The sequence below is a fragment of the Plectropomus leopardus genome, chromosome 13, assembly GCF_008729295.1.
Source record: "Plectropomus leopardus isolate mb chromosome 13, YSFRI_Pleo_2.0, whole genome shotgun sequence".
In the NCBI taxonomy this organism is placed as follows: domain Eukaryota; kingdom Metazoa; phylum Chordata; class Actinopteri; order Perciformes; family Serranidae; genus Plectropomus; species Plectropomus leopardus.
This window is the reverse complement of record NC_056475.1, coordinates 21,637,561-21,650,289: the sequence shown is the minus strand read 5'-3', so window position 1 is coordinate 21,650,289 and position 12,729 is coordinate 21,637,561. Positions and strand designations below refer to the sequence as shown.

The 12,729-nt window shown below is 38.5% G+C and overlaps 1 protein-coding gene across 1 annotated transcript in view; it reads left to right on the top strand.

Moving 5' to 3' along the window:
* The window catches only part of LOC121952103 (pecanex-like protein 1), a 51,921-nt gene that overhangs the window by 38,736 nt on the left and 456 nt on the right, over nt 1-12,729 (top strand). The gene's annotated exons all lie outside the window — the stretch shown is intronic.

Below are 12,729 nucleotides of genomic sequence, written 5' to 3'. Positions count from 1 at the left end.
AGTATGGCAAAAATGTCAAAAAATGACATGTCCCAAAAAACAGCTGAAAACACACATGGAAACTGCTTAAAATAGCATGCTAAAACACGCCATAGCATAGAATGTTGCAAAAATTGCCAAAAACACCATAAAAATGGCATGTTGAAAAAATGACCGAAAAGCAAGGCTATAGTATGGCAAAAATGTCAAAAATGACATGTCCCAAAAACAGCTGAAAACAGGTGGAAAACTGCATAAAATAGCGTGCTAAAGACACGCCATAGCATAAAATGTTGCAAGAAATGGCCAAAAACACCATAAAATGGCATGTTGAAAAAATGACCGAAAAAGCAAGGCTATAGTATGGCAAAAATGTCAAAAAATGACATGTCCCAAAAACAGCTGAAAACACATAAAACAGCATTAAAATAGCATGCTAAGACACGCCATAGCATTGAATGTTGCAAAAATTGCCAAAAAACACCATAAAAATGCATGTTGAAAAAATGACCGAAAAGCAAGGCTATAGTATGGCAAAAATGTCAAAAAATGACATGTCCCAAAAACAGCTGAAAACACCTTAAAACTGCTTAAAATAGCGTGCTAAGACACGCCATAGCAATGAATGTTGCAAAAATTGCCAAAAAACCATAAAATGCATGTTGAAAAAATGACACGAAAAGCAAGGCTATAGTATGGCAAAAATGTCAAAAATGACATGTCCCAAAAACAGCTGAAAACACATTAAAACAGCATAAAAATAGCGTGCTAACACGCCATAGCATTGAATGTTGCAAGAAATGGCCAAAAAAACCATAAAAATGCATGTTGAAAAAAATGACCCAAAAGGCAAGGCTATAGTATGGCAAAAATGTCAAAAAATGACATGTCCCAAAAACAGCTGAAAACACTGGAAACAGCATAAATAGCGTGCTAAGACACGCCATAGCATAAAATGTTGCAAAATTGCCAAAAACACCATAATATGCATGTTGAAAAAATGACCGAAAAGCAAGGCTATAGTATGGCAAAAATGTCAAAAAATGACATGTCCCAAAAACAGCTGAAAACAGGTGGAAAACAGCATAAAATAGCGTGCTAAAACACGCCATAGCATAAAATGTTGCAAAAATGGCCAAAAACACCATAAAAAGCATGTTGAAAAAATGACCAAAAGCAAGGCTATAGTATGGCAAAAATGTCAAAAAATATGACATGTCCCAAAAACAGCTGAAAACACCTTAAAACAGCTATAAAAAATAGCATGCTAAGACACGCCATAGCATAAAATGTTGCAAAAATGGCAAAAAAACACACATAAAATGCATGTTGAAAAAATGACCGAAAAGCAAGGCTATAGTATGGCAAAAATGTCAAAAAATGACATGTCCCCAAAAAACAGCTGAAAACACCTTAAAACAGCATAAAATAGCGTGCTAAGACACGCCATAGCATTGAATGTTGCAAAATGGCCAAAAAACACCATAAAAATGCATGTTGAAAAAAATGACCCAAAAAGCAAGGCTATAGTATGGCAAAAATGTCAAAAAATGACATGTCCCAAAAACAGCTGAAAACACCTGGAAACAGCATAAAATAGCGTGCTAACACGCCATAGCATAAAATGTTGCAAGAATTGCCAAAAACACCATAAAAATGCATGTTGAAAAAATGACCGAAAAGCAAGGCTATAGTATGGCAAAAATGTCAAAAAATGACATGTCCCAAAAACAGCTGAAAACACCTGGAAAACAGCTTAAAATAGCGTGCTAAGACACGCCATAGCATAAAATGTTGCAAAAATTGCCAAAAACACATAAAATGGCATGTTGAAAAAATGACCGAAAAGCAAGGCTATAGTATGGCAAAAATGTCAAAAAATGACATGTCCCAAAAACAGCTGAAAACAGGTGGAAAAAACTGCATAAAATAGCGTGCTAAGACACGCCATAGCATAAATGTTGCAAAAATGCCAAAAACACCATAAAATGCATGTTGAAAAAAATGACACGAAAAGCAAGGCTATAGTATGGCAAAAATGTCAAAAAATGACATGTCCCAAAAAACAGCTGAAAACAGGTGGAACAGCATAAAATAGCGTGCTAACACACCCATAGCATAGGTTGAATGTTGCAAAAATTGCCAAAAACACATAAAATGGCATGTTGAAAAAAATGACCCAAAAAGCAAGGCTATAGTATGGCAAAAATGTCAAAAAATGACATGTCCCAAAAACAGCTGAAAACAGGTGGAAACTGCATAAAATAGCGTGCTAAAACACGCCATAGCATAAATGTTGCAAAATTGCCAAAAACACCATAATATGGCATGTTGAAAAAAAATGACCGAAAAAGCAAGGCTATAGTATGGCAAAAATGTCAAAAAATGCATGTCCAAAAACAGCTGAAAACAGGTGGAAAAACAGCAAAATATAGCGTGCTAAGACACGCCATGGCATAGAATGTTGCAAAAATTGCCAAAAACACCATAAAAATGCATGTTGAAAAAATGACCCAAAAGCAAGGCTATAGTATGGCAAAAATGTCAAAAAATGACATGTCCCAAAAACAGCTGCTGAAAACAGGTGGAAACTGCATAAAATAGCATGCTAAGACACGCCATAGCATAGAATGTTGCAAAATTGCCAAAAAACACCATAAAATGGCATGTTGAAAAAATGACCCACGAAAAGCAAGGCTATAGTATGGCATGGCAAAAATGTCAAAAAATGACATGTCCCAAAAACAGCTGAAAACAGGTGGAAAACTGCTTAAAATAGCATGCTAAGACACGCCATAGCATAGAATGTTGCAAAAATGCCAAAAACACATAAAAATGGCATGTTGAAAAAATGACCCAAAAAAGCAAGGCTATAGTATGGCAAAATGTCAAAAAATGACATGTCCCAAAAACAGCTGAAAAACACATAAAACTGCTTAAAATAGCATGCTAAGACACGCCATAGCATTGAATGTTGCAAAAATTGCCAAAAACACATAAAAATGCATGTTGAAAAAATGACCCAAAAAGCAAGGCTATAGTATGGCAAAAATGTCAAAAAATGACATGTCCCAAAAACAGCTGAAAACAGGTGGAAACAGCATAAAATAGCGTGCTAAGACACCATAGCATAGAATGTTGCAAAATTGCCAAAAAAAACATAATAATGGCATGTTGAAAAAATGACCCAAAAGCAAGGCTATAGTATGGCAAAAATGTCAAAAAATGACATGTCCCAAAAACAGCTGAAAACAGGTGGAAAACTGCTTAAAATAGCATGCTAAGACACGCCATAGCATAAATGTTGCAAAAATGCCAAAAACACCATAATATGGCATGTTGAAAAAATGACACGAAAAAAAGCAAGGCTATAGTATGGCAAAAATGTCAAAAAATGACATGTCCCAAAAAAACAGCTGAAAACAGGTGGAAAACTGCATAAAATAGCGTGCTAAGACACGCCATGGCATGAATGTTGCAAAAATTGCCAAAAACACCATAAAAATGCATGTTGAAAAAATGACCCGAAAAGCAAGGCTATAGTATGGCAAAAATGTCAAAAAATGACATGTCCCAAAAACAGCTGAAAACAGGTGGAAACTGCTTAAAATAGCATGCTAAGACACGCCATAGCATTGAATGTTGCAAGAATTGCCAAAAAACACCCATAAAATGGCATGTTGAAAAAAATGACACGAAAAGCAAGGCTATAGTATGGCAAAAATGTCAAAAAATGACATGTCCCAAAAACAGCTGGAAACAGGTGGAAACTGCTTAAAATAGCATGCTAAGACACGCCATAGCATTGAATGTTGCAAAATTGCCAAAAAAACACCATAAAATGGCATGTTGAAAAAATGACACGAAAAGCAAGGCTATAGTATGGCAAAAATGTCAAAAAATGACATGTCCCAAAAACAGCTGGAAACACAGTGGAAAAACTGCTTAAAATAGCATGCTAAACACGCCATAGCATAAAATGTTGCAAAAATTGCCAAAAAAACACAAAAATGGCATGTTGAAAAAAATGACCCAAAAAAGCAAGGCTATAGTATGGCAAAAATGTCAAAAAATGACATGTCCCAAAAACAGCTGGAAACAGGTGGAAAACAGCATAAAAAGCATGCTAAGACACGCCATAGCATTAAAATGTTGCAAAAATGCCAAAAACACATAAAAATGGCATGTTGAAAAAATGACCCAAAAGCAAGGCTATAGTATGGCAAAAATGTCAAAAAATGACATGTCCCAAAAAAACAGCTGGAAAACAGGTGGAAAAAACTGCTTAAAATAGCATGCTAAGACACGCCATAGCATAGAATGTTTGCAAAAAATTGCCAAAAACACCATAAAAATGCATGTTGAAAAAATGACCGAAAAAGCAAGGCTATAGTATGGCAAAAATGTCAAAAAATGACATGTCCCAAAAACAGCTGAAAACAGGTGGAAACTGCATAAAATAGCGTGCTAAGACACGCCATGGCATAGCATATGAATGTTGCAAAAATTGCCAAAAAACCACCATAAAATGCATGTTGAAAAAATGACCCGAAAAGCAAGGCTATAGTATGGCAAAAATGTCAAAAAATGACATGTCCCAAAAACAGCTGGAAACAGGTGGAAACTGCTTAAAATAGCATGCTAAGACACGCCATAGCATAAAATGTTGCAAGAATTGCCAAAAACACCATAAAATGCATGTTGAAAAAATGACCGAAAAGCAAGGCTATAGTATGGCAAAAATGTCAAAAAATGACATGTCCCAAAAACAGCTGGAAAACACCTGGAAAACTGCATAAAATAGCATGCTAAGACACGCCATAGCATAAAATGTTGCAAGAAAATGCCAAAAACACCATAAAATGGCATGTTGAAAAAATGACCGAAAAGCAAGGCTATAGTATGGCAAAAATGTCAAAAAATGACATGTCCCAAAAAACAGCTGAAAACACCTGGAAAACTGCATAAAATAGCGTGCCAAAGACACGCCATAGCATAAAATGTTGCAAAAATTGCCAAAAAACATATAAAAATGCATGTTGAAAAAATGACCGACCCAAAAGCAAGGCTATAGTATGGCAAAAATGTCAAAAAATGACATGTCCCAAAAACAGCTGGAAAACAGGTGGAAAAACAGCATAAAATAGCGTGCTAAGACACGCCATAGCATAAAATGTTGCAAAATTGCCAAAAACACCATAAAAATGCATGTTGAAAAAATGACCGAAAAGCAAGGCTATAGTATGGCAAAAATGTCAAAAAATGACATGTCCCAAAAACAGCTGGAAACACCTGGAAACTGCATAAAATAGCGTGCTAAGACACGCCATGGCATTGAATGTTGCAAAAATTGCCAAAAACACCATAAAAAATGCATGTTGAAAAAATGACCGAAAAGCAAGGCTATAGTATGGCAAAAATGTCAAAAAATGACATGTCCCAAAAACAGCTGGAAACAGGTGGAAACTGCTTAAAAATAGCGTGCTAAGACACGCCATAGCATTAAATGTTGCAAAAATTGCCAAAAACACATAAAAATGGCATGTTGAAAAAATGACCGAAAAAGCAAGGCTATAGTATGGCAAAAATGTCAAAAAATGACATGTCCCAAAAACAGCTGGAAAACACAGGTGGAAACTGCTTAAAAATAGCATGCTAAGACACGCCATAGCATTGAAATGTTGCAAAAATTGCCAAAAACACCATAAAATGGCATGTTGAAAAAAAATGACCCAAAAGCAAGGCTATAGTATGGCAAAAATGTCAAAAAATGACATGTCCCAAAAACAGCTGGAAACACACAGGTGGAAACTGCATAAAATAGCGTGCTAAGACACGCCATAGCATTGAATGTTGCAAGAATTGCCAAAAACACCATAAAATGGCATGTTGAAAAAATGACACGAAAAGCAAGGCTATAGTATGGCAAAAATGTCAAAAAATGACATGTCCCAAAAACAGCTGGAAACAGGTGGAAAACTGCTTAAAATATAGCATGCTAAGACACGCCATAGCAATGAATGTTGCAAGAATTGCAAAAAACACCATAAAATGGCATGTTGAAAAAATGACCGAAAAGCAAGGCTATAGTATGGCAAAAATGTCAAAAAATGACATGTCCCAAAAACAGCTGGAAACAGGTGGAAACTGCATAAAATAGCGTGCTAAGACACGCCATGGCATTGAATGTTGCAAGAATTGCCAAAAACACCATAAAAAGACATGTTGAAAAAATGATCCGAAAAGCAAGGCTATAGTATGGCAAAAATGTCAAAAAATGACATGTCCCAAAAACAGCTGGAAACAGGTGGAAACTGCTTAAAAATAGCATGCTAAGACACGCCATAGCATTGAAATGTTGCAAGAATTGCCAAAAACACCATAAAATGGCATGTTGAAAAAATGACACGAAAAGCAAGGCTATAGTATATGGCAAAATGTCAAAAAATGACATGTCCCAAAAACAGCTGGAAAACACAGGTGGAAACTGCATAAAATAGCGTGCTAAGACACGCATGGCATTGAATGTTGCAAGAAATGCCAAAAACACCATAAAAAGGCATGTTGAAAAAATGATCGAAAAGCAAGGCTATAGTATGGCAAAAATGTCAAAAAATGACATGTCCCAAAAACAGCTGGAAACAGGTGGAAACTGCTTAAAATAACATGCTAAGACACGCCATAGCATTAAATGTTGCAAGAATTGCCAAAAACACACATAAAATGGCATGTTGAAAAAATGACACGAAAAGCAAGGCTATAGTATGGCAAAAATGTCAAAAAATGACATGTCCCAAAAACAGCTGGAAACAGGTGGAAACTGCTTAAAATAGCATGCTAAGACACGCCATAGCATTGAATGTTGCAAGAATTGCAAAAAACACCATAAAATGGCATGTTGAAAAAATGACCCGAAAAGCAAGGCTATAGTATGGCGAAAATGTCAAAAAATGACATGTCCCAAAAACAGCTGGAAACAGGTGGAAACTGCATAAAAATAGCGTGCTAAGACACGTCATAGCATTGAATGTTGCAAGAATTGCCAAAAACACCATAAAAATGGCATGTTGAAAAAATGACCCGAAAAGCAAGGCTATAGTATGGCAAAAATGTCAAAAAATGACATGTCCCAAAAACAGCTGGAAACAGGTGGAAACTGCAAATGCTAAAATAGCATGCTAAGACACGCCATAGCATTGAATGTTGCAAGAATTGCCAAAAACACACATAAAAATGGCATGTTGAAAAAATGACACGAAAAGCAAGGCTATAGTATGGCAAAAATGTCAAAAAATGACATGTCCCAAAAAACACCTGGAAACAGGTGGAAACTGCATTAAAATAGCATGCTAAGACACGCCATAGCAATGAATGTTGCAAGAATTGCCCAAAACACATAAAATGGCATGTTGAAAAAATGACCCAAAAAGCAAGGCTATAGTATGGCAAAAATGTCAAAAAATGACATGTCCCAAAAACAGCTGGAAACTGGTGGAAACTGAATAATTTAGCGCGCTAAGACACGCCATGGCGTTAAATTTTGCAATAATTGCAAAAAACACCATAAAAAGGCATGTTGAAAAACTGATCCGAAAAGCAAGGCTATAGTGTGGCAAAAATGTCAAAAAATGACACGTCCCAAAAACAGCTGGAAACAGGTGGAAACTGCTAAAAATAGCATGCTAAGACACGCCATAGCGTTGTATGTTGTAAGAATTGCCAAAAACACCATAAAATGGCATGTTGAAAAAATGACACGAAAAGCAAGGCTATAGTATGGCGAAAATGTCAAAAATTGACACGTCCCAAAAACAGCTGGAAACAGGTGGAAACTGCTTAAAATAGCGTGCTAAGACACGCCATAGCGTTGTATGTTGTAAGAATTGCCAACAACACCATGAATGGCATGCTGAAAAAATGACCCGAAAAGCAAGGCTATAGTATGGCGAAATTGTCAAAAAATGACATGTCCCAAAAACAGCTGGAAAAAGATGGAAACCGCATAATATAGCATCCTAAAACACACCATAGCATTGAATGTTGCAAGAATTGCCAAGAACACCATGAAATGGTATGTTGAAAAAATGACACGAAAAGCAAGGCTATAGTATGGCAAAATTGTCAAAAAATGACATGTCCCAAAAACAGCTGGAAACTGGTGGAAACTGCGTAAAATAGCATGCTAAGACACGCCATAGCATTGAATGTTGCAAGAATTGCGAAAAACACCATAAAATTGCATGTTGTAAAAATCAATTGAAAAGCAAGGCTATAGTATGGCGAAAATATCAAAAACTGACACGTCCCAAAAACAGCTGGAAACAGTTGGAAACTGCTTAAAATAGCGTGCTAAGACACGCCAAAACAGCTGAAAATGGCACAAAATAGCTTACAAAGACATGCCTTAGCACAGAATATTGAAAAAAATAGCCAAAAACACCATATCATGGCATGTCGAAAAAAAGACCCAAAATCTCCCAAACCAAAAGTTCCAAAAACAGCTGAAACTGCATGAAATAGCTTGCAGAGACACGTCACAGTATAGAATGTTGAAAAAACATCCAAAATCTATATTATGGTTTGTCTCAACAGGCTATTTTTGTGTGGTTTTGAGGTGGTTTTTGGACGTCATATACTACATTATGACGTTTCTGGTGGTTTTTTCGAGATGCTATATTATGATGCTTTTGGCCGTTTTTTCAATATTCTTCACTATGACACGTCTCAAAATATTTTATGTGGTTTTCAGCTGTTTTTTGAACATGTTTTGTATTTGGTTGTTTCCTCTTCTGCTCTGGGGTATTTGTGCTCCCCTGTTTTGTAGTTTTCCCGGATCTTGGCAGCAATCTTGGCTGCGCCTGGATCATGGTGATGACTGTGCTGATGCTGTGATCCTGACTTTGGTCGTGTTTGTGCTGTGGCTGCACCGATCCTATATCTCCCACTCAGCCTGGATCATGGTCTTTTGTTGTTTTGCTGTTGCTGTGGTCCTGTCTGTGGCTGCACTTGTGTCGTGGGTCTTGGTTGCGCTAATGCCGTGATCCTGCTCAACGCTACCTTCTACTGCCATTATAATGAGTCATGCCTCCACTATTAATATATGCATGGGACTGTTATCAACATTATTTGCATGTTACAAAGCATACTATCATAAATTGCACTTATTCATTTCATGTCTATCACTACTGCTGTATGATATGTTGTTGTTACCATTATTGCTGGGCACCCCTCCCTCTTTCCTTTATGTCATTACTGTAATATAATTATTATTTTTGACATCTATTGCATGTCTGTCCGTCCGTCCTGGAAGAGGGATACCTCCTCAGTCACTCTTCCTGAGGTTTCTACCATTTTTTGGAGTTTTTCCTTAAACAATGTAAGTGTCTAAGGACAGAGGGATGTCATATGCTGTTAAGCCCTCTGAGGAGAACTGAGATTTGTGATTGCAAGCTTTATAAAAAAAAACTGAATTGAATTGACAAGCTATTTTATGTTGTTCTCAGCTGTTCTTTGGACATGTCATATTTTGACCTTTTTTGACATACTATGATGTTTTCAGTCATTTTAGACATGCTACACTATGAAGTTTTTGGTTGTTTTTCCAACATAGCCTAGCATATCGAGAAATGTCATAGTAAATATTTTTCACCATTCTGCACTACAGTGTTTTTGGTCAATTTTTGGCCCTATTCTATACTAGGACCTGTCCTGACATGCTATTTCATGTGGTTTTGAGCTGGTTTTTGGACGTCATATTTTGACATTTTTCACCATTCTATAGTATGACATTTTTTGTCATTTCTTCGACATGCTATATTAGAATCTTTTGTCAAGAGAATTACCATTCATTCTGCTGGGCCTAAAACTGTCACTTTCAAAAATCTGCAGATACTTCCACTAATCTATTGATCTAATCAGCTGTGAACATATCAACAAATCAATTATCCACCCCACGAGTGACAATCTGCTGCAAAGGAGATAAAAAGAAAGAACATAAAAAGAACATTTTTGACTACATGCTACACTACGATGTTTTAGGTCATATATCGAATATTTTGGGTCATATATCGAAAGCGAGAGAGGGTCGCTTTGATGCAGTTGCAAGTTGCTAAAGGGAGGTCGTTGATCATTGTTGCATATGTACCAAACAGTGGTTCAAAGTACCTGGCCTTCTTGGAGTAGCTGGATGGTGTACAGACCTGGTAAACCCAAACGTATAGTGAGGGTGAACTGGGAACATCTGGTGGAGGCCCCTGTTCGCCAGGTCTTCAAATCACACCTCTGGAAGAACTTTTCGTGCATCCCGGGAGAGGTTGGGGACATGGAATCCGAGTGGTCCTTGTTCAAAACCTCCATTGTGGAAGCAGCTGCCAGAAGCTGTGGTCAGAGGGTCATCAGCGGCTGTCGCGGCAGCAACCGAAGGACCTGCTGGTGGACACTGGCAGTGAAGAAGGAGGCCTTTCGGCCTCTGTTGGCTCGGGGGTCTCTAGAAGCAGTGGACGGGTACTGGTTGGCCAGAAGGGGTGCAGCTGAGGAGGTCACCAAAGAAAAAACTCAGGTGTAGAAGGAGTTCTGGGAGGCCATGGAGGAGGAATTTCGGTCGCCCTTAATGAAGTTCTGGCAAACCGTGAGATGTCTCCAGAAGGGAAAGCAGGGCTTGTCTCAGGCTATGCTCAGCAGGGGAGGAGAACTGCTGACCTAGACTGGAGATACTGTTGAGCAGGGGAAGGAACATTTTGAGGAACTCCTGAACCAGACCATCATGTCCTTGGTTGAGGAGGCAGAGTCTGAAGACTTGAAGACCTTCATCCATATCCCTGGCAGAGGTTGCTGAGGTAGTCAAAAAGCTCTTCAGCGGGAGAAGCGCTTGGTGTGGATGAGATTCCAACTGAGATGCTGAAGATTCTGGGCATTTTTGGGCTGTCTTGACTGATACGCCTTTTTAGTGTCGCATGGAGGTCAGGTACAGCTCCTGTTGAGTGGCTTGTCAAAACATGGATTCAGGAGACACAATGCAGGCTCCGTCATGGTCGTGGAACAGTGGACCAGCTCTTTATACCTTTGCGAGGCTGCTAGAGGGGTTGTGGGAGTTTGCTAATCCTGTCTATCCTAATCCTGTGTTTTGTGGAATTGGAGAAGGCCTCGACTGCGTCCCTCGGGGAGTCACTGCTGTATATATAACTGTATAACCTGTATAACCAAAGTGAGAGCTGTGTCTGCATACTTGGCGTGAAGTCGAACATGTTCCCGGTGGGTGTTGGCCTCTGTCAGGATTGCCCCTTGTCTCCGTTCCTGTTTGTGATGTTAATGGACAGGATCTCAAGGCGCAGCCAGGGGCAGGAAGGGGTCTGGTTTGGGGACCTCAGAATTGCATCTCTGCTTTTTGCAGATGATGTGGTTCTGTTGGCTCCTTCACACCGTGACCTTCAGCATGCACTGGGGCGGTTTGCAGGCGAGTGTGAAGAGGTCGGGATGAGAGGCAGAACCTCCAAATCTGAGGCCATGATTCTCTGCCGGAAAACTGTGGATTGTTCCGTCTGGGTGGCGAGTGAGTAACTGCCCTTAGCGAAGGAGTTCAAGTATCTCTGGGTCTTGTCCACGAGTGAGGTTAAAATGGAGTGTGAGATGGACAGGTGGTTTGGTGCGGCGTATGCAGTGATGCGGGCTCTCCGCCGGACGTTGTGGCGAAGAGGGAGCTGAGCCAAAAGGCAAAGCTATTGATTTACCAGTCCATCTACATTCCAACCCTCACCTGTCGTCATGAGATCTGTATGGTGACTGTCTGAATCGTCTGACCTGGGAATGCCTCAGGAGCAGCTGTAATGTGTTGCTGGGGAGAGGGACATCTGGGGAGCTCTGCTCCACCCGTTGCCCCTGCAACCCAGCCCTGGATAAGCGGAAGAAAATAGATGGATGGATGGACTATACCAACATGTTTTTGTGACATTTTGGATTATTTTTGACGACATACTATACTATAGCACTTTTTGGTAATTTTTGACGACATACCAATGATGATTTTGGTAGAATTTGGGTGTTTTTTTTGATGACATACTATACTATGACATTTTAGTGCCATTTTGGGTTATTTTTTACGATAAACTATAATGTGACTGTTTTGTGCAATTTCGGGTTATTTTTGAAGATATACTACGACCTTTTTGGGACATTTTGGGTCATTTCTGACTACATACTATACTATGATGTTTTTTGTGCCATTTTGGAAGACATACTATATACTATGACTGTTTCTGTGCCATTTTGGATGGCATACTATACTATGACATTTATATGGCATTTAGGAGGACATAGTATACTATGACAAGTTTTTTTTTTTGCCATTTTGGACGACTTAGTATACGTAACATTTTTTCTCAGACTTTTTCTCTCTGTTCCTTCTTGACACTCAGCTCTTTCTCCACAGCATGTCAGGCTGATTCTGTGGATCAGTAGTCTTATGCTTCACCACACCAGTCTAAAGTTACTACCTGGTCTTCAGTGTAGTTTTCTCTTTAGTCTGTTGATGTGCTGCAACAAAATTTAGGTCAATGCAGTGCTAGTGATCAACATCCAGTACTTATTAACATGCTACCACAAGAGTGTGCTCAACTTGATAGGTATTTTATGACAGATTTGGTAGTTAATGCAATCAAAGTGAACCAGACTTCTGTCCAAAAGAGACAAATTACACAGTGAAGTTGTTTTTCAGCATATTTTTTGTTTTTATGATTTAATGAATTCAAAGTTAAG